A 22758-nucleotide genomic window follows, 5' to 3' on the forward strand; every position below is an offset into this window, starting at 1 on the left:
TCTGCTGGTTCCTTTCACCTTTGACTTAACCCTATTTATGCAGGAGCCACGTATTTCCTATATGCAGATGAAAGATGATTTTCCACTTCCTCCACCTGGGACCTGGCTCAGCTGTAGGACTGTGGAATGTGCAGCATGAAATGGGGATTGAGCATGTGTGAGGAAAGATGTAGCTGACTAGTATGGCCAGAGTGTGCAGCTCAGAGGACTATCAGGGCAAGAGCCTGCAGAGCTGAGGTCTTGACCTTGAGTTCCCTTTATCCTCCTCACCCCTCCATCTCCAACATTTGTGCGAGGAGGCGGTGGGGCAGCATCCTAATAAAATGAACTGGTAGAGTTTGGAGAATGGTGCTGACAATGAAACTGCATCAGAAGTTGATTTAAATATTAAAGAGTGGTCAGAGAAGGGGTGGAATGGTTAAGGAGAAGGCGGAAGGTATTCAGGGCTTACTTGTGACATTATTTGTATTTGATAATAGTATGCAATTGGTCTCAGTTGTATTCAATTCTTCTTTCTACATTGCCCTGAGGGTGGAAACTAAGGAGAGGGCAAAGGGGAGAATGCCTCACTCGGTCTTTGAAATAAGGAAAGTCCTAGTAAAGTTTTATAAATCCAAGAAAAACAGAATGTCAAGGGATGCCCTGAGTGGCACAGATGCCTACATGATCAACAAGTTAAAATGAGAATGGCTAGAGAGCCTGTTAACCTCGTCTCAGCTTCACACAAGATACCCAGACCGTAAAGCAATGGCAACAATGACATCATTCCACACACACCCACTCCCGCATTTCTAGTTTACTAGAAATAGACACACATAATCAGTGCTCGTTAGAATATTTCCAACGAAGGATACAGGAAGGTGGCTAGAAATGAGGAGTCTAGGAGTAAGAACAGGCACAGAAGGAAGACAGCGACAGGTGTATTCATTCAACAATGGACCAGGTCTAGGTGCTGAGGACACAGTGATGACTAAGCCAGTCACAGTCCCTTCACTGTAGAGGTCGAAGTCAGGATCCAGGATATAATTTACCTCCGTTTTCCTCAGCAGAAAACAGAGTCGTCGCAGGCCCCAGCATTTGTAGGGTTTTGGCAGTCCTGCGGCGTAAAGACATTAATAATGAGATAGAAGTCAAATGAAACGCTTTCATATGACTGAACTTAACCGGCCAGAAGTCTAGGACTGACTGTCGTGGGAGATAAAGAACTCAGAGCGCATGGTGCAAGTCTGAGATAAAGGGGTGTGGCCGCCTAGCCCCTGCAGCCAGCGTTTTCACGCCTCGCTCCATCCTTCAGCACCAGGGCGCGGGACAGTGGGGTCATCCACGCCCATTACGAGGGAAGCAACGAGGAAAATGGGGCGCGCTGGCTGGCAGCCCCCTCGCCTCACTGTCCTTTGTGAAACGTCCCCAATTGTGCCTCATAGGCACAGTCCGATCCCCACGGAGGGACCGAGCTGTCCGGACTCCGCGAGGACTGAACGGTGAGGGCTGTGCGGTGGCGAGGAGTACCTAGAATCTACGCTGCCCGTCGCTACTCATTAAACATCATTCCCTTTTCCCGTTCTCCCGCAAACTCGCCCAGGAGCGCTCCTCCCCCAACCCCTTCGGCCTCCCGCGACGAACCTGGGGGCGGGGCGAGGGCTCGAGACTGCGCGAGAGTTCTGCCCAAATCCCGCGAGACTCGCCTGCCGCCGCTGCCACCGCCTCTTACGTCTTTCCCTTTGACAAGTCGCCGCTGCTGCAGCAAAAATAAAGGACGCGGCCGCCGCAGCCGCTGCCGAGCCGGGCTCGGGTCGCCGGAGCCGCGCCCCACCGCCGCCAGCTCTGGAGCAGCGTATGGTAATGCCTCCTCTTCTGCACTCTTGGCCGCCTGTGCGTGCGCCCCGCCGGCCCGGCAAGGCCGGCCGGGGCCGTTCGGGAGCCGCCGCCGAGAGGGGTCGCCGGGGTCCCGGGTGGGATGCAGGCGAAGGCCTGAGGAAACCCTGCCAGCGCCGTGCGGCTCCCCGGCCCCCAAAGGCCTCTTGCTGCCCGGGCGCCTACAGAGCCGCGTTAAAAGCCGAACCGCTCGGCCGTGAGGGCGGAGGGACCCGCCCCTCCAGCGGCTTGCTCTACCTGTCCCTTGGCCCTCGGGGGTCGCGTTTCTGACCTTTTCCCCCACCCCTTTATCCGCTAACGAGAGCCCCGCCCCCGCTGGGGCTTGGACTGGGGGAGGGGGTGGGGTGGCGGCCCGACTCTCTTTTGGGATCTGAGGAGAGCCGCGACACCGGTGCCCCCCGTCACCGGTAGCTTTTTGAGGGGTGGAGGTTGGGACGACATGTCTTTCCCCTTTTCTCTGCTTCTGGGTGGGCGCAGCTCATCATCTGGTAAACCTTTCTTCAAGTTTTCCGTCTCTATAAAATAACAATTTATAAAGCTTCTGCTCCCAGGAGGGGAGACGAGATGCATTGTTCAGTCTCTGGGGTGAGATGAGGGTGATGATGACAGGAGCTGTCCCACGGAACATGGTGAAACTCTTTCTTTGATGGGTGGCAGGTTCGTGGGAGACACGAGGAGGACTGAAGCTGGTACCATCTCTCCCAGGAGGTTATGTAAAAGACATGCTGTGTGTCCTAGAGAACTGTGAAACACAGGGACAGAATTTGCCTTAATTTAAAAATAATTTCTGCATTACTGTAGAAAATATGGATACTCAATAATAGGAATACCAAATCCATTCTTGTAATTTCATTTCTATTTCATGATTAATATTTTGGTGTATTTCCTAGCACTTAATTTTTTCAAATAGTGTTTGGCTTATCCTTGACTGAGACTTCCTCTTTCTATATATGTTGCAAAAGTGATTTATTTGAGTCACTTATTAGGCCTGCTTGATTAAAATTGGTTACTTGTTCATTATCACTGGCTGTACTCATTCATCACTCTCTCTTTCATTGGGCCTTCTTCCAATATGATTGTTAGCTAAATTTTTTTTTAAATTAGAAATTATTATCTACTTGGATCTAGTATATATGTGTTGTTACATTTCAGCCTGTGGTGGGATCTGATAGTGAGTAGTGGTTGTGGAAAGTAGATAAACTTTGATTATTCATGGTGGGAAGAAACCTGTTTACCTCAAGGTTTTGTAAAATTGGTTTCCATTGGTTATTTTTAGACCAAAATCATTATATGACATTGTTTTTTTCATGGTACTTTTGTGATTAGAATGGGATGGACATGTGCTTTTGATTATATAGCTTTCTATACAAGCAGAACTTGAATGCCCTAATTGTCTGTATGCATACATGTGCATATTATATACATACAACATGTATTAGGCACATATACACATTCATACATCTTGAAAGTGAGTTAAAATGTATCCTTGTACTATTTGAGAAAAGAAAGCATTAGGTAGGCCAAAGAATAGTCTTGTAGTATTTCGCCCAAATCACCTGACTGAATTATGTGGCAGAATTAGACATCTAGGGAGGTTGAAAACCTGGAGGCTTTTAAAAACAGGAAAGATTGTCATCTATCTAGGGTTGTCATGGAGTGTATTAAATGGCCTGTTAAGTCCACTTGTAATTCTAAACTTTTATGAATTTTGCTTTCCCTCAGGTTCTTATCACTTTGCTTCTTAAATTTCTAGTCATGCTGTTTGCATGTGATGCTTAGCCGTTCATTTGCTGGTCATGTATTCCACTCCCTGGTGATGCATGGAGGAAAAAGCGAATGTAAAGCATCACTGATCTTTTTTTTTATTTTTACATATAAACATTTGAAAATCCTATTTGAGTAAAGGAATTTCGGATGAGTTGTTGGACTGGGTTGGTTAGTAGAGGGTGCAAATAATAAATACAGTACAATTCTAACGTCCCAAGCAGTTTTTCCCAAAAAAGACTAAATTACTCCTTCTCAATATTTGAGATTTAGAAGAAAAGGACTATGTAGTTTGAACAGCTGATTTTTTAAAATTCAGATTTTCAGACCGTGATGACTTTGTAGTTTGGGGTGTGGAGAGAAGTTTGTATTAGGATGAAAGCAGATTGACTTGTCGAAAAACCTTGAATTTTATGGCTGGACAACTAGGTAATAAAAAGTAACACATTTACTATAATCTATTGATAATTTTTAATGAAAATAAAACTTTGGCTTAGTAGATAAATATGGTGTTTTTTTTGTTTTTTTTTTTTTTGTCTTTTTGCCATTTCTTGGGCCACTCCCGCGGCATATGGAGGTTCCCAGGCCAGGGGTCTAATGGGAGCTGTAGCCACTGGCTTATGCCAGAGCCACAGCAACGCAGGATCCGAGCCCCGAGCCGCGTCTGCAACCTACACCACAGCTCATGGCAAAGCCGGATGGATCCTTAACCCACTGAGCAAGGCCAGGGACCAAACCCGAAACCTCATGGTTCCTAGTCAGATTTCTTAACCACTGAGCCACGGCAGGAACTCCAGATAAATGTGTTATTATGGGCACATACCACAGATAATCACGATATTAAAAACATTAAAAAAAATTGGTCATTTAAAAAGAAGTTTGCAAAGCCAGTAAAGTTACAGTAGCCAGCAGATTTTTTTGACTGAAAAATATATAAGGTATAAAAAAACATAAAATGAGTAATTTATTTTTTAGATGCCAGGTCTGGTTTTTATGATTTTTATGATTTAGTGCAGAAGCTTTTACTTACTGGATCCCCCGAATTAATGGGAATATTAAATTCTAGATGAACTTCCTGAGCAAGGAAATAGGACAGTCGCACAACATGATCAGTTGATGGATTTTATTTACTTTTAACCTTGTTTTGAAATACTGTTATACTTAACGGAAATGTTGCCAAAATAGTACAGAGTTCTTATACCCTTCACGTAGCGTCTTTTACTGTTGATGACTTACATAACTGTACTACAATGATCAAAACCAAGAAATTTGCATCAGTAAAGATATTAAGTAAACCACAGACTTCATTTGAATGCCACCAGTTTTTCCCCAGTGTTTTTTTTTTTTAGTTTCATTTTTTTAAATTTCAGGATCTAATCCTGGATCCCATGTTGCATTTAGTCATTTCATAGTCTTGTCTCCTCCAGTCTGTGACAGTTTGTCTTTTATGACCTTGACACTTTGGGTGAGTACTAGTCAGTTATTTTGTGTCATTTTTCTCATTTTTGGTTTGTCTGATGTTTTTCTCGTGATTAGATTGAGGTTATGTGTATGTTTGCAAGAAAACTACAGATATGATGTCTCCTTCTCATTGCATCATACTAGAGGATACTTGATGTTGATATGTCTTATTGCTAGTGATATTTTAACCTTGATTGCTTTATTAAGGCACACTCTGCTATATTTTCCACTATAAAGTTACTCTTCTTTTTGTAATTGAAGCATTTCTTAGGGAGTTCCTGTCGTGGCTCAGTAGAAACAAATCCAACTAGTATCCATGAGGATGCAGGTTTGACCTCGCCCAGTGGGTTAAGGATCCGGAGTTGCCATGAGCTGTGGTGTGGGTGGCAGACGCAGCTCGGATCTGGCATTGCTGTGCCTGTGGCATAGGCCAGCAGCTGTGGTGTTGGCTGGCAGCTGCAACTCCGGATTTGATCCCTTCTCTGGGAACTTCCAATTGCTGCAGGTTTAGGGGAGATATGTTGAGACTATGCAGATGTACTCTTTTTCTTCAGACTTTCTCACTGATTTTAGCAACCATTTCTGGAACTGTCTGCTGTGGTTATTACTGTAGTGTTTGCCTACTGGTGATTTGTATTTCCCTCATTCCTTTCACATTTATTATTGGAATTTTTCTGTAAAAAAGAGATGGCGTTTCCTCATTTGTCTGTTAAGCTATTTATTTACTTATTTGGAAGTTCCCAGGCCAGGAATCAAACCTGTGCCACAGTGGTGATCTGAGCCACGTCAGTGACAGTGTGGGATTCTTAACCCACAGAGCCACATGGAAACTCCTCATGGGTATTTATTTTATTCTATGGATTATAATCTAATAGTATCACTCTTTTGTTGCTCAGATTCTTCCAGTTTTGGCCATGAGGCGTTCTTTCAGTTTGGCCTCCACCCTTTTTTGAGCACTTCCTTATATTCTGGCACCATAGGCTATATTCCATGCTCATCTTGTATTTTTCCTTGTCCTTATCTTGGAATCAACCACTTCTCTAAGGAGATCTTTTTCCTTTTATTGGAGAATAGAATTTAAATCAAGATCTGGATGCTAGATGTGTTCACTGGCATGTCACTGCTCCTAGGCCCTCAGAGAACAGAGCTAGGAAATATATGTGTATATACTAACCTGTCCACAGATACAGGCAAACACACACACACATTTCTTTTTCTTTCTCTATGTATTAAAAACCATATTTGAGTTCATATTGATACCTTCTTTTCCAGTCCAACACCACAGTTTCATTCCAACCTTTTCTTATTTATAACTTTTTTTTTCCCTGACAATTTGAAACCTGGCTCTCACTATCTGTAGGATACTAATTTATTTGTTTATTTATAGAATATACATCAAGTAGTAACGCTTATGAGAAACATATTCCCAATTAGAATGCAATATTTGTGTATACTGTTTTTTTCTTTTTTGAGCTTTGAAGTATCTAGTCAATATAGTGTTTTCAGAGTTAGTTGCTTAGGTTAGTTCTTTTCTTTCTCACTTCTTTCGTATTGTTCATATGTAATGCAGTTAGGTTTTTTCCTTATTCTTTGTATTCTGTTTTGGGTTCCCCTAATTCTGATTGATTTTATTTATCTTGGTATATGAAACATTACTATTAGTAAACATTACATGAAAAGATAAAATCAGAGAAATGTCATTCCTTATTCCTATTACCTCATTCCTTTACGCCCCCTCCTTTTTTCCCACCTGTTTTTCCATGTCCTTAGGTAATCAGCTTCTTTAGTTTCTGGTTTATCCTTCCATTATCTCTTTTACAGAGATGAACAGATGATGTGTGTTTTTTTATATTCCTTTTCCCCCACATACAGCTCTTTTATTGAGATACAATTCACATAGCATAGAACTAACGCCTTTGAAGTGTGCAAATCATTGTTTTTTAGTCTATTCATAAGGTTGTGCAGCCATCACCACTGCCTAATTTTAGAACATTTTCATTACTCAGAAAAGAAATGCTGTATCCATTAGTAGTCATTTCCTATTCCCCTTTCCTTAGCCACTAGTAACCGCTGATCTACTTTCTGTTTGTATGAATTTGTCTGTTCTGGACATTTCATGTGCATAAAATCATATAATACTTGGACTTTCGTGCCTGGCTTCTTTCATTTAACAGTCGTTTCAAGGTTCATCTGTGTTGTAGCTTGTGTCAGTACTTCATTCCTTTTTATGGCTGAATGATAATCCATTGTATGGCTACACCACATTTGGTTCATCCATATATCACCTGATGGACATCTGGTTTTGCATTTTTTGGCTATTAAGAACTTTCATGTATAAGTTTTTATGTGAATATGTGTTTTCAGTTCCCTTCAGTGTAATGGAATGGAATTACTAGGTCATATGATAACTTTTTGAGGAACCACCAAACTGTTTTCCCATTCCCTTCTTTATTATATGAGGAATGGCATATTATAGATACTTTTTTGCAGCTTTTTTCAACTAAATAATATATCCTGGAAATCACTACAAATCAGTTCATTCTTTTGAAGAGATAGTGTTGATGTTCTCCATTCTTTTTTATGGCCGTATGATACTCTGCTGTGTAGATGTATCTTAATTTATTCAGCCATTCTTCTATGTATGGGTATTTAGGTTGTTTGGCAGTTATAAACAATGTTGCAATATATGACCTGTGTATATGTATTTTCATAGTGGAAGAAGGATTATTTTTAGGCTAGATTCCTGTAAATGGGATTGCTGAGTGAAAAGTTCCATGCATAATATAGATTCATTAGATATGGACAAATTTCCCTCCAGAAGTGTTAATTTGTAGTCCCACCAGTAATATATGAGAGCACCTGTTTTCCCATAGCCTCACCATCAGAATGTGTTGTTGTGCTTTTTAATTTTTTTTTCCAGAGATGACTGATTTTAAAAAATGTCCTGCAGTCATCTCAGTGACCCAAAGCCTTGTGGAAGGGCACTTAATGCCTGCTGTTGGTATGTTTTTATAGCTTGAAGTGGAAATACATTGTTTATTAATACTGCATTGATACATGTAAGTTATTTTGTGCAGGGGAAATTGACTGGAATGTAATTTTTGGTCTACCCAGGATAGCTCATTTGAAACTTTCTGCATTTAATGGAGTTGCTGCATTGATTTATAATATCAGTGCTCTTAAATACTTGTGGCATTTAACAAAGGGTAGCAGAAATTATAAGGAGAATACCTTTTCCTCTAGAGTCTGTATGAGGTGATAGTTGGTTCACATTGTGTACTAGTTATTTTGAACAGTACATATAGTACATTGAACTATGGTATGGTTATTTGACCAGTAATGGCTGTATCTGGAACCTGTTATATTTCCATAAGAAAGAAGGCTAATCTTAAGGAAAATGAAATCAAGAGTTTATAAGTTCTGGATTAGGATGATCCTATCAGATTTTGGCAGTGCCAAGAAACTAAGAGAACATGAAAAACATCCCCATTTTACAGGGTAGTAAGTTATGCTCAGTGAGGCTGAAAACTTAGGTTCTTTCCCCCAAAAAAGACATTGTCCTGGGTGTTTGGAGTACATTAATGAACAAAACAGGAGTTCCCTTTGTGGCTCAGCAGTTAATGAACCCAACTAGGATCCATGAGGATGCGGGTTCAATCGCTGACCTTGCTCAGTGGGTTAAGGATCTGGTGTTGCTGTGAGCTGTGGTGTAGGTTGCAGATGTGGCTTGGATCCCACGTGGCTGTGGTGTAGGCGGGCAGCTGTAGCTCCCGTTCAACCCCTAGCCTGGGAACTTCCATATGCTGCAAGTGCAAGTGCAGCCCTAAAAAGCAAAAAAACAAAAACAAACAAAAAACCCAAGGAAAAACACAAAGATTCTTGCATTAGAGGAGCTTAAATTCTGATGGTGTTCTGATGAACTGATGTTCTCAGGAAAACATGTTGATTGTGAGTAAAACCAGTAGCGGTCTGGTATAATCACTTTTGGTGCTGTAAAAACTTTGAATAACATTTGCTTTTACTGGCTACAAAGAGAAGGCCATGAAAAGTCACAGGATGGTAACGTAATGTTGTTACCAATCTTTTTTTCTCTCATTTAAAATGATTCCTACCACCACTACTACAGATAGTAATGGAATAATAATGATAGAATAATAGTACAGTGTAGTATAGCTTTTTTTTTTTTTTAAACAAGTGAGGTTCCATGAGAGAACTAAACCCTAATGTTCTAGGACGTTTGAGCATTAATTGCATGTGAAGATTAAACTTTCTCCAATGCATCTAGAATGGCACTAGTTATATACCATCCTTGGGAGAAGTAAGAAAAGATTCACTCCAGTATTCATTTCTAGTTCTGTGGTTTACATGTTGAACCCTGGTTTAGAAAGGTCGTGGTCACTATAGAGAATTAGATTTTTTTTTTTCCTTTTTTAAAGTTTTATTAAAGTGTAGTTGATTTATAATATTGTGTTAATTACTAGGTGTACAACAAAATGATTCAGTTATACGTATACTCATAAGCATTCTTTTTCAGATTCTTTTCCCATAAAGTTTATTACAGAATACTGAGTAGAGTTCCTTGTGCTGTAGTTCATAGATCTATGTTTTTTTTTTTCTAACTTATTACCACTTATTAGCAGAATGATATTGGATAATCTCTTAGCCTGTGTCCTGATCTATAAAATGGGAATAATTGGAGTTCTGGTTGTGGCTCAGCGGTAAAGAACCCAACTAGTATCCATGAGGATGCAGGTTCAGTCCCTGGCCTTGCTCAGTGGATTAAGGATCTGGCGTTGCTGTGAGCTATGGCATAGGTCGAAGATGCTGCTTGTATCCCACATTGCTGGGGCTGCAGTGTAGGCCGGCAGCTACAGTTCCGATTCAGCCCTTAGCCTGGGAACTTCCATATGCTACAGGTGTACCTTAAAAAGAAAAAAAAAGTTGTACCTCATTGGGCTTATGTGAAGATGAAACAAAAAAGTCTTCCCCATCTACATTTATCCATTTCTGTGGCTTTCAAAACTTTCTAAATGCTGATTGACTTCCACATTTATATTTTCGGCCCAGACCCCTTCCCTGAGGTACAGTGTCATAGTTCATCTGCTTATTCCACATCTCATTTGACTGTCGAAAATGTTATCTCAAGCTAAATTTACACAACATAGAAGTTGTGATTCTTACCCTTACCATTTCCTCTGAAGAATGTGCTCTTAGTAAATGGGCCAGAAGCCTAGGTGTCAACTGTGATTCTCTTCTTTTCTTTGTTCTCATAACTAGCCCATCAGCAAATCCTCTTGGTTCTGTCTTTTGAATGCATTTCTAATCTAATCAGATATCATCATCTCTACCTTATTACTCTGATTTAAACAACCATCATCTCCTGGTTGGATAATTACAATAGTCTCTTAAGTGGTTTCTGCCTTTCTCACTTGACCTCCTACGTTTTGCATTTCATAGCTAGAATGTTCTGCATTTCATAGCTAGAATGATCTTTTTAACTGTTAATCACAAAGGCCACTCCTCTATGTTTTATAATGATTTTCTTTTACAATTAAAATAACCACTGTATTGCTGGCCATGGCCTATAAAGTCCTCCATGATGTAGTTAGTCCATGCTCTCCTCGCTCTGTTCACTCTTCTATTACACTGAACTTTCCTTTATTCTTTGATCATGCCACGGGCATTCCCAGGCATTAATACTTGTTCTTGCTCTGCTCTTCTCTCAGGTCTTAGCACTGCTTATTCCCTCCAACCTACTAAAAAGGGGGTTCACAGAGTCTACCTCTTTAGAGGAATGTTCAGTGATCACACTGTAGAAACCAGTGATCACCTTGCCCCTAATCTCTCCTTGTCTCTCCTGCTTTATTTTTTATAGTATGCCTTCTGAAATTTAATGGTTTGTCTACTTTACTACTTGTTGTTCTCACTAGAATGTAAACTTTAGTTTACATGAGCATGAGAATTTTATATCCTGTTCATTCCAGTGCCTAGATAAGTCCCTTGGCGTGCAGCTCTGGGAAGTTGTCTGTGGAGTAAAATTATCTCTAAGTTAGATTAAATGATTCTACCTTTTTAAGATTTTAAGCCAAAGGAGAACCATTAAGTCAATTAAACAATGCTGGGAAATTTTTGCATTGGATACTCATGTGAAATGTTAAGACTTAGAATTTATAACATTATTAAGAGCAAATAATCATGCTGAGGATGTGCTAATACGTAAAAAATAAGCTTGGGGAGTTCCCATCGTGGCGCAGCAGAAACGAATCCAACTAGGAACCATGAGGTTGTGGGTTCGATCCCTGGCCTTGCTCAGTGGGTTAAGGATCTGGTGTTGCCATGAGCTGTGCAGCACTGATCCTGCGTTGCTCTGGCTGTGGCGTAGGCCCACAGCTACAGCTCCCATTAGACCCCTAGCCTGGGAACCTCCATATGCTGAGGGTGTGGCCCTAAAAAGACATAAGACAAAAAAAGACCAAAAAAAAAAAAAAAAAGCTTGGAGTTCAGCTTTTCTCTTTGTTGCAGTGTTTAACATACTTTGTCTTCTAATTGTAATGTTAGTGATGTTAATGTAATAATACTTCCTCTTGCTCTGGAAAGCTACTTTTCCTCACTCTAAACTCTTGATTTAAAGTCTCTATTGATGGAGTTCCCTTCGTGGCGCAGTGGTTAACGAATCTGACTAGGAACCATGAGGTTGCAGGTTCGATCCCTGGCCTTGCTCAGTGGGTTAAAGGATCCGGCGTTGCCCTGAGCTGTGGTGTAGGCTGCAGACATGGCTCGGATCCTACGTCGCTGTGGCTCTGGCGTAGGCCGGTGGCTGCAGCTCCGATTCGACCTCTAGCCTGGGAACCTCCACATGCCGTGGGAGCAGCCCTAGATAAAGCAAAACAAAACAAAACAAAAAAACAAACAAAAAAAATAAAGTCTCTATTGATCTTAATTTTGGGGAGGATACATTAGTATTCGAGTTTTTTTCTTTTTTTTAACTTAATGTAGTAGCATTTATAGAAGCTCTTTTAAATTTTGCCATTTTTAATGGCCTTCCTATTAGTCACTATACAATAAAACTGATTGGTTATGAGAAGTTTTATGTTATACAGTTTAAATAAAAGCTTTGCTAGCTGATAATATTAGAATTCTAGGATAACCTAATTCAGAATTAGGAATATTATATTATCTCCTATGTTAATATAATTTAAAAACGTGTGGGCCAATATCTTTTATATAAGGTGTTAAACTTTATTATACAAGTAAATATTCCAATGTGTATAATGAAATTTTGTCAGTAATATGGTCATAGTTTCTGATTTCTCAAAATTAATTACTCATTCTTTTGAAGAGAAGGAATGATAGAGAATGGTGGAGCAGTTTAGGTAATTTAGCGAAGCTGGTTTGGTGGAATGGACAGATGCACACATAAATAGTACTGAGTGACATTTATTGAGAATTTATTGTGGACCAGGCACTATTACTTTCCTCTGTTGTGTACATCATATTTCAATCTGGTTGAACTGTTTATTATTTAAACCATGTTTAACCAGTTTATTCTGCAGATAGGAAATTGAAGCACAGAAAGGTTAAGTAACTTGCCCACGATCATATCGTCTGTAAGTGGTGGAGCCTGGATTAACATTCAGAAACAAAAGCATGTGTTGGTGGAAACTGAGGGGTGCAGAGCCTGGAAATGGCCAACCTCAGTGTGATGGTTTTGGCTGATCTAAAATCCTATCCAAATAATGTCATTTAGGCAGGACAATTCTGATATATTAGATAGATAGGTGTTCAGTAACTCATGTTGACACTGAGACAGACTTTTAGGTGTTGTATGTTGCTTTGATTTCTTAAAGAATGTTTCTAGTTTTCTTCTGCCAAAGAAGGATAATGGATATTAGAAGAGAAACAACTGGAATAAGGATTGTATTTTGCCATAGAGAGGAGAATATTAGTGAATCTTTATACCCTGAAATAAGTTTTACTTGGTAGACCTTGACCCAGTATTATTAAAGAGCAAGTTTAGTCTGCAAACTGTCCTGAGTGCAGACAAGTAATGAAATAATGATGACATACATTTGTATATAGCTTTTCAGTTTTCCAAGTAGTTTGGTAACCATTTTCTCAGTTTATCCTCATAACGTAACACCTCTGTGAGCTAGGCAGGGTAGATACTCTGCTGTCTGATAAGCTGCCACAGAGGAGAGAGGTAGCTGCTTAAAGAACAGGCCCTTGAATATCCTCTGGTTGCTAGATCCTCTTTTGTGGAGGTTCTGTTCATAAAGCAAGTTGCTATTCCTTTGTAAAACTGCTAGAGTGTGAGTGGTGGATTTCTGGATTGTATGGTATTATGGGCTTGATCTCTTCAATTAGTGAGTGGAAAGTTGCTTAATCTGGATACAGAAGATACTTGACATGATGAATGGGCAAAGATGGCTTGATGTAATTGATATGTTCTTAGGGTTTGTTATGCTTAAAGCCTAGGCAGTTTAAAGAAATATAATTTAGATTAATACTGTAATTCTAATTGCAACACTGTTGTAATATTTTTTAAAAAATTTATTATAATTGGCTTAGGAGTTCTTGCTTTGGCCCAGTGGGTTAAAGACCTGTCGTTATCTTTGTGACGATACGGGTTCAATCCCCAGCATGGGCACAGTAGGTTAAAGGATCTGATGTTGATATAGCTGTGGGGTGGTCACAGCTATGGCCTGGATTTTATACTTGGCCCAGGAACTTCCATATGATGTGGGTGTGACTGAAAGAAGAAAAAAAAAATATGTGGTTGATTTACTATGTTGTGCTTTGTAATCTTTTTTAAACCAGTATTTTTTAACCCCGCGGCATGTGGAGGTTCTCAGGCTAGGGGTCTGATCAGAGCTATAGCCGCCAGCCTACGCCAGGGCCACAGCAATGCTGGATCCGAGCCGCGTCTGTGACCTACACCACAGCTCATGGCAACACTGGATCCTTAACCCAGTGAGTGAGGCCAGGGATTGAACTCACAACCTCATGGTTTCTAGTTGGATTCGTTAACCACTGAGCCACCATGGGAACTCCTTAAACCAATATTTTTCATTGAAAACCTTGTACCAGTTAGATTGCAGTAATATTGATGCTGTTTTGATTATATTGTAGATTAGCATAGGGATGGGACACTTGTGTGAAGTCAAAAAGAGAGCTTCGAAGCTTCTGAAGAGACTGATGTAATTTGTACCGTAGTGAAATGCTAACAAAAGTTTAATATATCTCCTTTTTCGTTTTGAAACTACTCTGAAATAATTTGGTTAGTTTAAATTGGTCTGAAGTATTAAGAGGAACCTTTCAAAACTTATAGTTGTGCTGTAAGAGAATAAAGTCAGATGCAAATTCAGAGTCACTTCATTTTAAAGTAGTTGATGATTGACAAAAAATGCGATTTTGTTTTGCAAAAATCTAAAGAATTGATGAATATTTTGTGTTTTTGAGTTGCAGCTTTCAGTTCTCAGTGTTATTTTCTTTATCCCTCATGCTGTCTCATAACTGCCTCCTTATCACCACCCCCTCCCTCTTGGTCTGCCATCTGTTGGTTTGGCTCTTTATTTCAGAGTAGGAAGACAGGAAAAGGTTTTTGTATGTGAGATAAAACTAGTCCTGTTTGGAGCTCAGTGAGCTGGAGCACTTATACAATATGTCTGCTGATGATAAATTGCAGAAGTATCATAGGCCCACAAGAGTGGAAAGATAGTGATGACTCTGCAGTATTGTCTGCAATGGAAATTTAAAAATAAATCATACTTAAATTATGTTTTTTCCATGGAAAGCCATAAATTAGTTAGATACTGTTAACAGGCTTGTAAATAAAAGTTACACAAGTGAGTTTAGCATGTTGAGTGTTAGTGAAATTCTTGTCAAATTATTTATTTTAGTACTTTATAAACATAATTTGATCATAGTAAACTTAAATTCACTTATGCCTGACTGCACGTTAATCTATTATGGTAATATGTAGAGGCTGTTTGAAGTCCTAGGCAGATAATTCAGTCCCAGACAGCATTTTCTTGTTTGTTTTTATGGGCATACCTATGACATGTGGAAGTTCCTGGGCCAGGGATTGAGGAGCTGCCACCAATGCTGCAGCTGCAGCATTGCTGGATCCTCTAACCCACTGTGCTGGGCCGGAATCAAACCTACGCCTCCATAGTAACCAAGCTGCTGCATTTGTATTCTTAACCCACTGTACCACAGTGGGAACTCCCAAGATAGCGTTTTTAAAAAAATTTTTGTATTACAAAATATTTTCAACATATATTAATATGAAAGTGGAGAGAATAATATAAAGAGCTCCCATGTACCCATCATTGAGCTTCCAGAATTATAGACAGTCTTACTTTCTTTGTATTTGTATCCACCACTGCTCTGTTCCCAACCCTGGGCTTTTTTGAACCATATCCCATACATATTTGATTTGTAAATTTCAGATATTTAATTTGTAACTTTCATGTATTTCAATATGGATCTCTAAGAATCATTTTCTCTTTTGATAAAATAAGCATAATCTCATTATCTTAACCAAAAATTTATAATTGTTTCTCTTGTATATTAAATCACTTTCATTTATTTATTTATTTATTTTTTGGGGTCTTTTTGCCATTTCTTGGGCCGCTCTCACGGCATATGGAGGTCCCCAGGCTAGGGGTCAATTGGAGCTATAGCCGCCAGCCTACACCACAGCCACAGCAACGAAGCATCCGAGCTGCGTCTGCAATCTACACCACAGCTCATGGCAGTGCCAGATCCTAAACCCACTGAGCAAGGCCAGGGATCGAACCTGCAATCTCATGGTTCCTAGTCGGATTTGTTAATCACTGCTCCATGACGGGAACTCCTAAATCACTTTTGATCTTTAGACAACCTTTTTTTTTTTTTTCCCTTCTTAAAAGTGTTTGTTAAAAGAAACCAAGTTTCTGAGAAGTTTCCTATAGGCCCATTTTGCTGGCATCTCTATAATGTCAGTTAACATGTTCTGTCTACTGAATTTTATGTAGTAAATTGATAAATTCATTAGCTCCTTCTTTTGGTAAGAGTACTTTGTAGAATTAATTTGTATTTCTGTCAGGGTATGAGAGGTCTTTGTGATATTGGCAGCTACTGATGACCATTGCTTAGATTATTAGTTCATCAGGGATTGCAAATAGTGGAATTCTGTTGTTTGTGTATGAGGTTTTAACAGTATAAATGGTGTATTTATGGCTTTGTATTTATAGCAGAATAGGTTCTAGGATGATTTGACAAGGTTCTGTGGTGGAATTCTTTTAAAAGGGAAGGTGCAAGTCTTTATTATTGAAAATTCAGAGAAAACTTGGGAATATTGAATAACTAGACTTTGTTTAAAGAACATTTGGCCTGGAGTCCCCATTGTGGCTCAGTGGTTACCGAACCTGACTAGGAACCATGAGGTTGCGGGTTTGGTCCCTGGCCTAGCTCAGTGGGTTGAGGATCCGGCATTGCCATTAGCTGTGGTGTAGGTTGCAGATGTGGCTTGGATCCTGCGTTGCTGTGGCTCTGGTGTAGGCCGGAGGCTACAGCTCCTATTCGACCCCTGGCCTGGGAACCTCCATATTCCACGGGAGCGGCCCAAGAAATGGCAAAAAAGACAAAAACAAACAAACAAACAAAAAACCCCCCCCCCAAAATAAAGAAAATTTGGCCAGTAAATAGAATAGCCTGTCATGAGATAACTAAGAGCTTGTGACCTAGCACATGTAGCTGGTCATTGGTGTTAATTCTTTTTAGAGGTCAGTGTTCATATTCAGAAATTTCAAAAGCAGTTTGCACAGGGCAGCAGGTATTAGTTTTTTTTAATTCAGCAAGAGTTTGAGAATAGGTCTTGTGTGTGAATCAGATTTAAATGTTGAGTTTATATAACATAGCATATTTTGTATTAAAAGTTGTCAAAGAACTAGAGTAGCAGCATTTCCCAGTGTGGCTCCTTGACAAAAGGGTTTTGGGGTCAAATAAACTTGGTAAAGAATGTGTACTCTTGCAGTGTAATGTAGTACATACTAACACAACTATAATGGAAAAAATAAAAATCATTATTTAAAAAAAAGACCTACAGTAAGGGAACCTGTTTAACATTAACTCAGCATTTTCCAAATTTATTTGATCACTCAACCTCCTCCCCCCCATAACATCTTGAAGAACTCATGGAACAGATTTTCTAGAGGAAGAAGATTTGGGGAAATGTTAGGTTAGAGGGTTTGAACAAAGGATAAAGAAGAATGTCCAATGATGATGAGTATGTATATTTCACAGTGATGTGGACAAATTTTTGATAGGCAAATAAGACATTTTTTCAATGAGAAAAAAGTAAGGGGCAAATATTGGTTATTTTATTTTAGCCTGCAAGCGTTACACTTTTAGAGAAGCAATGTTACAAAAAGGACCAGGGAGTTCCCACTGTGGCACAATAGGTTAAGAACCTGACCGCAGCAGCTTTGGTTGCTGCAGTGGTGCGTGTTTGATCCCTGGCCTGGTGCAGTGGGTTAAAGGATTGGCATTGCCGCAACTACTGCATAGATTGCAGATGTGGCTTGGATTCAAAGATTCATATTCCTGGCCCAGGAACGTCCAAGTGCTGCAGGTGCGTCCATGGTTAAAAAAAAGAAAGAAAAAAACTTCAGTCATGGGTAACACTAACCACATGCTGGACACTGTTTTCATTCCTTTATATGTAATTTGTCACTTGTTTGATATTTACAACAAACTTATCTAGTAGGTGCATTGTTGTTATCCCAATTTTACAGGTGAGAAAATTGAGGCACAGAGAGATTAAGTAAATTGTTCAAGGTTACATTGCAGAGTTGGTGATATAACAGAGCCGGGATCTGGACCTATGCACCTGGCTCCAGAGTCCATGTGCATAGCCACTACTCTACACTGCAAGATATGGCAGATGGAGATCATGAAATATAAGTTAGATTAAAAGGGGATTTCAGGACTGTTGGAAGGACCATACATACTTTCTTTAACTTTCAGGCAATCAGGTCCTGAGAGAAGAATGTGGAGAGCTGACTGTGTTCCAGTGGAGATAGAAAACATGGAGACCGGGGAACTGTTATCTTAAAAAAGATATACTTTCTGAAGATGTAGGTTAGATACAGGTAGAAGGCTGAGTTCAGAGGACATTGTAAATACCAAAACTTCAGACTTAGAAGGGAATTGGAACTTTCTTTACAAGACCCTTTTATTTTATTTATTTATTTTTTTGTCTTTTTCGGGCTGCACCCGTGACATATGGAGGTTCCCATGCTAGGGGTCATCAAATCAGAGCTGCAGCTGCCGGCCTACACCACAGCCACAGCAATGCCAGATCTCAGCTGCATCTGTGACCTATACCACACACAGCTCATGGCAACGCCAGATCCTTAACCCACTGATTGAGGCCGGGGATCAAACCTGCATCCTCATGGATACTATTCAGATTAATTTCCACTGAGCCACAAAGGGAACTCCGTAAAATACAATTTTTTTAGATGGTATAGGGAAATACAAGGAAAAAAGTGAACACTGTCTCATTATTCAGAGTGACTACTGTTAAATTCTGATGTGTAGTTCTCCAGATTTTTTTCTAGATCTGTTTATATAGAGAGAATTTTTCAAGGTTATATATATAGTTTTATAACCTAAAATACTGTATTCTTAAAAGAGTATATTCATAGGCATTTGGTCCTTTGCCTCTATCATAGTAAAAAGTTACATGCCAGGACAGCAGGCATAAAAATGATAATGTCTTGGGTCAACTGAGATGCATAGTCCCCCCCCCCCAGCACACACACTTTAGTAGCTGACCTGTTAGTAAGGGCTAGGGTGAAGAGAAGAAAAAACCTCTTTGGGGTTAGGTTAATTTAAGGAGGGAATGAGTACAGTAGTCATCTTTTATCCACGATTTTGCTTTCTGTAGTTTCAATTACCCATGGTCAACCATGGTCCAGATATATTAAGTGGAAAATTCCAGAAATAAATCTATGAATTTTAAATTGCTCACCCTTCTGAGTAACTTAATTAAATCTCCTGTGATGTGCTCCATCTTGTCTGGCATGTGAATCATCCCTTTGTACAGTGCTTGTGTTCAAGAAACCCTTATTTTACTTGATAATGGCCCCAAAGTACAAGAGCAGTGAGTCTGGCAATTTGGATTTGTCAAAGAGAAGCAATTAAGTGCTTCCTTTAAGTGAAAGGGTAAAAGTTCTCAACTGGATAAGGAAAGAAAAAAATCGTATGCTGAGGTTGCTAAAATCTATGGTAAGAACAAATCTTGTGTCCATGAAATTGTGAAAAAGGAAATAGAAATTTGTACTAGTTTTGCTGATGCACCTCAGATTGCAAAAGTTATGGCCACAGTATTTAGTTAATTAAGATGGGAAGGGCATTAAATTTGTGCAATAAGATATTTTGAGGGAGAGAAAGGACCATATTCACATACCTTTTATTACAGTATAGTGTTAAAATTGTTATATTTTTTATTAGTTATTGTTAATCTCTCACCGTGCTTAATTTATACATTAAACTATCATAGATGTGTATGTATAGGACAAACATAGCTTATTGGGGTTTGGTACTGTTCTCAGTGTCAGGCATCCACGTAGGTCTTGGAATGTTTTCCCTGAAGATAAGGGGGACTACTACTGTAGTATAAAGCTTTGTTCTATTGGTTTTTTTTTCTGTGGAATTTGAGATTATAAATTGTTTTGTAGTTTGATAGGGAAAAAACTTTTCACACTTTATTGGATTAAGAGATAAGTAGTTTAGACCTTTTTAAGTAAACATAAAAAAATGTGCTTCTTTTGGATACTCTCTATATGGGCTTTTTTAGTGTGTGTGTGTACGCATGTGTATTTAACCATCTTTGATTATTGATACTGTTGTTGTGGGAGGGGAAAGGAGCCTGTAGTGTTGGAGTGTGGAAGGGATTTTTGTACTTGAAATTGGTTCTTTAGCAAATTTTGCTTTCTCTATTATTGACTATATTTAGTAATTTGCCTTGTTAAACATTCTTTTCCCAGGCAGATTTTTGGGATGATCTTATTTTCAAAGTATTTTTCTTTTTGAGGACTGGGTTATATTTTATTTACATCTCTCAATATTTCCTTGTTGGCTTTAAATTGATGGTAAGGCTTATGATTTTAGCTATGCTAATTTTTTTGCCTTCTCAATTTTAAAATAAACTCTTCTATAGCTGCAAAAAATATTGCCGTGATTTTGATAACTATTGCATTAAATCTATAGATCACTTTGGGGGAGGACTGACATTTTTATGTTTTTATATAGGAACATGGCATATCTCTTAATTTATTGAGAGCTCCTTTGTTTTCTTTCATCTCTGACTTGCAAATTTTTTTTTTTTTGTCTTTTTGCTATTTCTTGGGCCGCACCCGCGGCATATGGAGGTTCCCAGGCCAGGGGTCGAATCGGAGCTGTAGCCACCAGCCTACGCCAGAGCCACAGCAACGCGGGATCCGAGCCATGTCTGCAACCTACACCACAGCTCACGGCAACGCCGGATCGTTAACCCACTGAGCAAGGGCAGGGACCGAACCCGCAAGCTCATGGTTCCTAGTCGGATTCGTTAACCACTGCGCCATGACGGGAACTCCTGACTTGCAATTTTTAACGTATAGATTCTGTACGTGTTTTGTTAGTCTTGCACCTAGGTATTTTATTAAAAAAGGTTTAAAAACCTTTTAATCAAAGTATCATGTATATTCGTAGAAGTGTACGTATGGTGAATGTACAGCTTGATTAGTTCCTTTAGAGATGGAATTATTTTCAAATTCCGCTATATTTTGTTAACCTGAGAGATTTTCAGGAGGAAGGTAGGATTCAAGATGAGAGAACAAGAAAAGCTTTTTATATGGTCAGGTCTTCATAATGTAACTTCATTGTTTTGTTTAAAGGTGATTTCTAGGAATTCCCTGGTGCCTAGCAGGTTAAGGATCCATTGTTGTTACTACTGTGGCTTGGATCACTACTGTGGTACAGGTTCAGTCCCTAGCCTGGGAACTTCAGCATTCAAGGCACAGTAGGCATCGTCAAAGATATTTAAGCTCATTTCCAAATCAGTTGTGCCATTCAGATTTTCCCTGCTATGATTTACTTCCAGTCATGTTATAATAGAAATTAGCCTAGATGTTTTTTGGTGTGGGAATTCGTAGTTTTTTTTTTCAAGGTCTAATTGCAATTTATTTTAGAATGTCACATTTTTATAATACTAAGAGGTAAAGTCCTATCATGTTTCTAAGCTAGACTTTTATGTCATAAAGCATTGATGTTGATCCTTTATTTATTTATTTTTATTTATTTATTTTTTTTAGTGGTATATACCCGGAGGGAATTCGTAATATTTTATTTTATTTTTATTTTTTTATTTTTGTCGTTGTTGTTGTTGCTATTTCTTGGGCTGCACCCGCGGCATATGGAGGTTCCCAGGCCAGGGGTCGAATCGGAGCTGTAGCCACCAGCCCACGCCAGAGCCACAGCAACGCGGGATCCGAGCCACGTCTGCAACCTACACCACAGCTCACGGCAACGCCGGATCGTTAACCCACTGAGCAAGGGCAGGGACCGAACCCGCAAGCTCATGGTTCCTAGTCGGATTTGTTAACCACTGCGCCACAACGGGAACTCTGGAATTCGTAGTATTTTAAAGCAATGAAGGTACGGGTTGGAGATTTTAGAGATGAAGTCGCCTTTTAATTTTTTTTGAACCCAGCTATTCCCTACTGATTAACTTCCTTCTCTGTAGTTTGTACAGAGTATAAGCTTAAGTAAACATGTCATCCTGCTTTTATCTTCTTTCTAAGACCAGTAGGCAACTTAGAGCCTATGTTTACGGGAACAATATTCTTCCTCCCTCCTCCCTGTCTCAGTCCTTTTTGAGAAGTCTTGAATTTATATAGAGATGATATCACTGTAATTAAAGGAAAATAATTATGTTGCTAGGAAATTAACAGTGAGATTTGCTTAGTACAGATAGTCCTAGGAATAAATGAATTTCTTACATACGCTCCATCAGGAGGGGCATGGGTAATAATAGAAAAACCATATTTATCATTTAACTCCTATGTATATTTTTATCATAAAGATAATCTTTTTTTCTTTACTTGTTTATTACCACTGGGGCTCAGCTGTGCCTGCTTCAGCTGTTTCTACCTACTTCCCCCCAAATTTTTACTTTGAAAATTTCTCAAATCTATAGAAATGTCAAAGTACAATAAACACCCATGTAGTTTTCGCTTAGTAACATATTGTAACATTCTGCTGCAGTTGTTTTTTTTTCTTTTCTTCAAACACACATAAACACACACACACTTTGCTTCAGTAAGTTTTCACTTCCTCTCTCCCTCAAAAAAAATACTTCAGATGTGCATTTCCTAAAAATAAAGACATTCTTCACTGTATCCACAATGCTTTTATCAGACCTAAAGAAAATACCATGAATTCGTTATCTATGATGCAATGTTTGCATTTACATTTTTCACCTTTTATAACAAAAAGTTCTAAAAGTTACAAAAGATATGTGAAAAATTTAAGTACAAACATCGCATCATAGATAGTGATAGTTTGAGTCCATCTATGTTGAGCATATTTCATAATTTCATTACTTTTGATGGCTAAGTAATAGTC

General features: G+C 39.3%; 1 protein-coding gene across 9 annotated transcripts in view; it reads left to right on the forward strand.

The window, feature by feature from the left end:
• The first annotated feature begins 1707 nt into the window (after positions 1-1707).
• The window catches only part of HERC1 (HECT and RLD domain containing E3 ubiquitin protein ligase family member 1), a 206552-nt gene continuing 185501 nt past the window's right edge, over positions 1708-22758 (forward strand). For all 9 annotated transcript variants that reach the window (XM_047765943.1, XM_047765980.1, XM_047765969.1 and 6 more), the window contains exon 1: positions 1708-1839. The gene's annotated coding sequence lies outside the window, so the exon portion shown is untranslated. The remainder of the gene's footprint in view (positions 1840-22758) is intronic.

This window comes from Phacochoerus africanus, chromosome 2 (assembly GCF_016906955.1).
Source record: "Phacochoerus africanus isolate WHEZ1 chromosome 2, ROS_Pafr_v1, whole genome shotgun sequence".
Taxonomy (NCBI): Eukaryota; Metazoa; Chordata; class Mammalia; order Artiodactyla; family Suidae; genus Phacochoerus; species Phacochoerus africanus.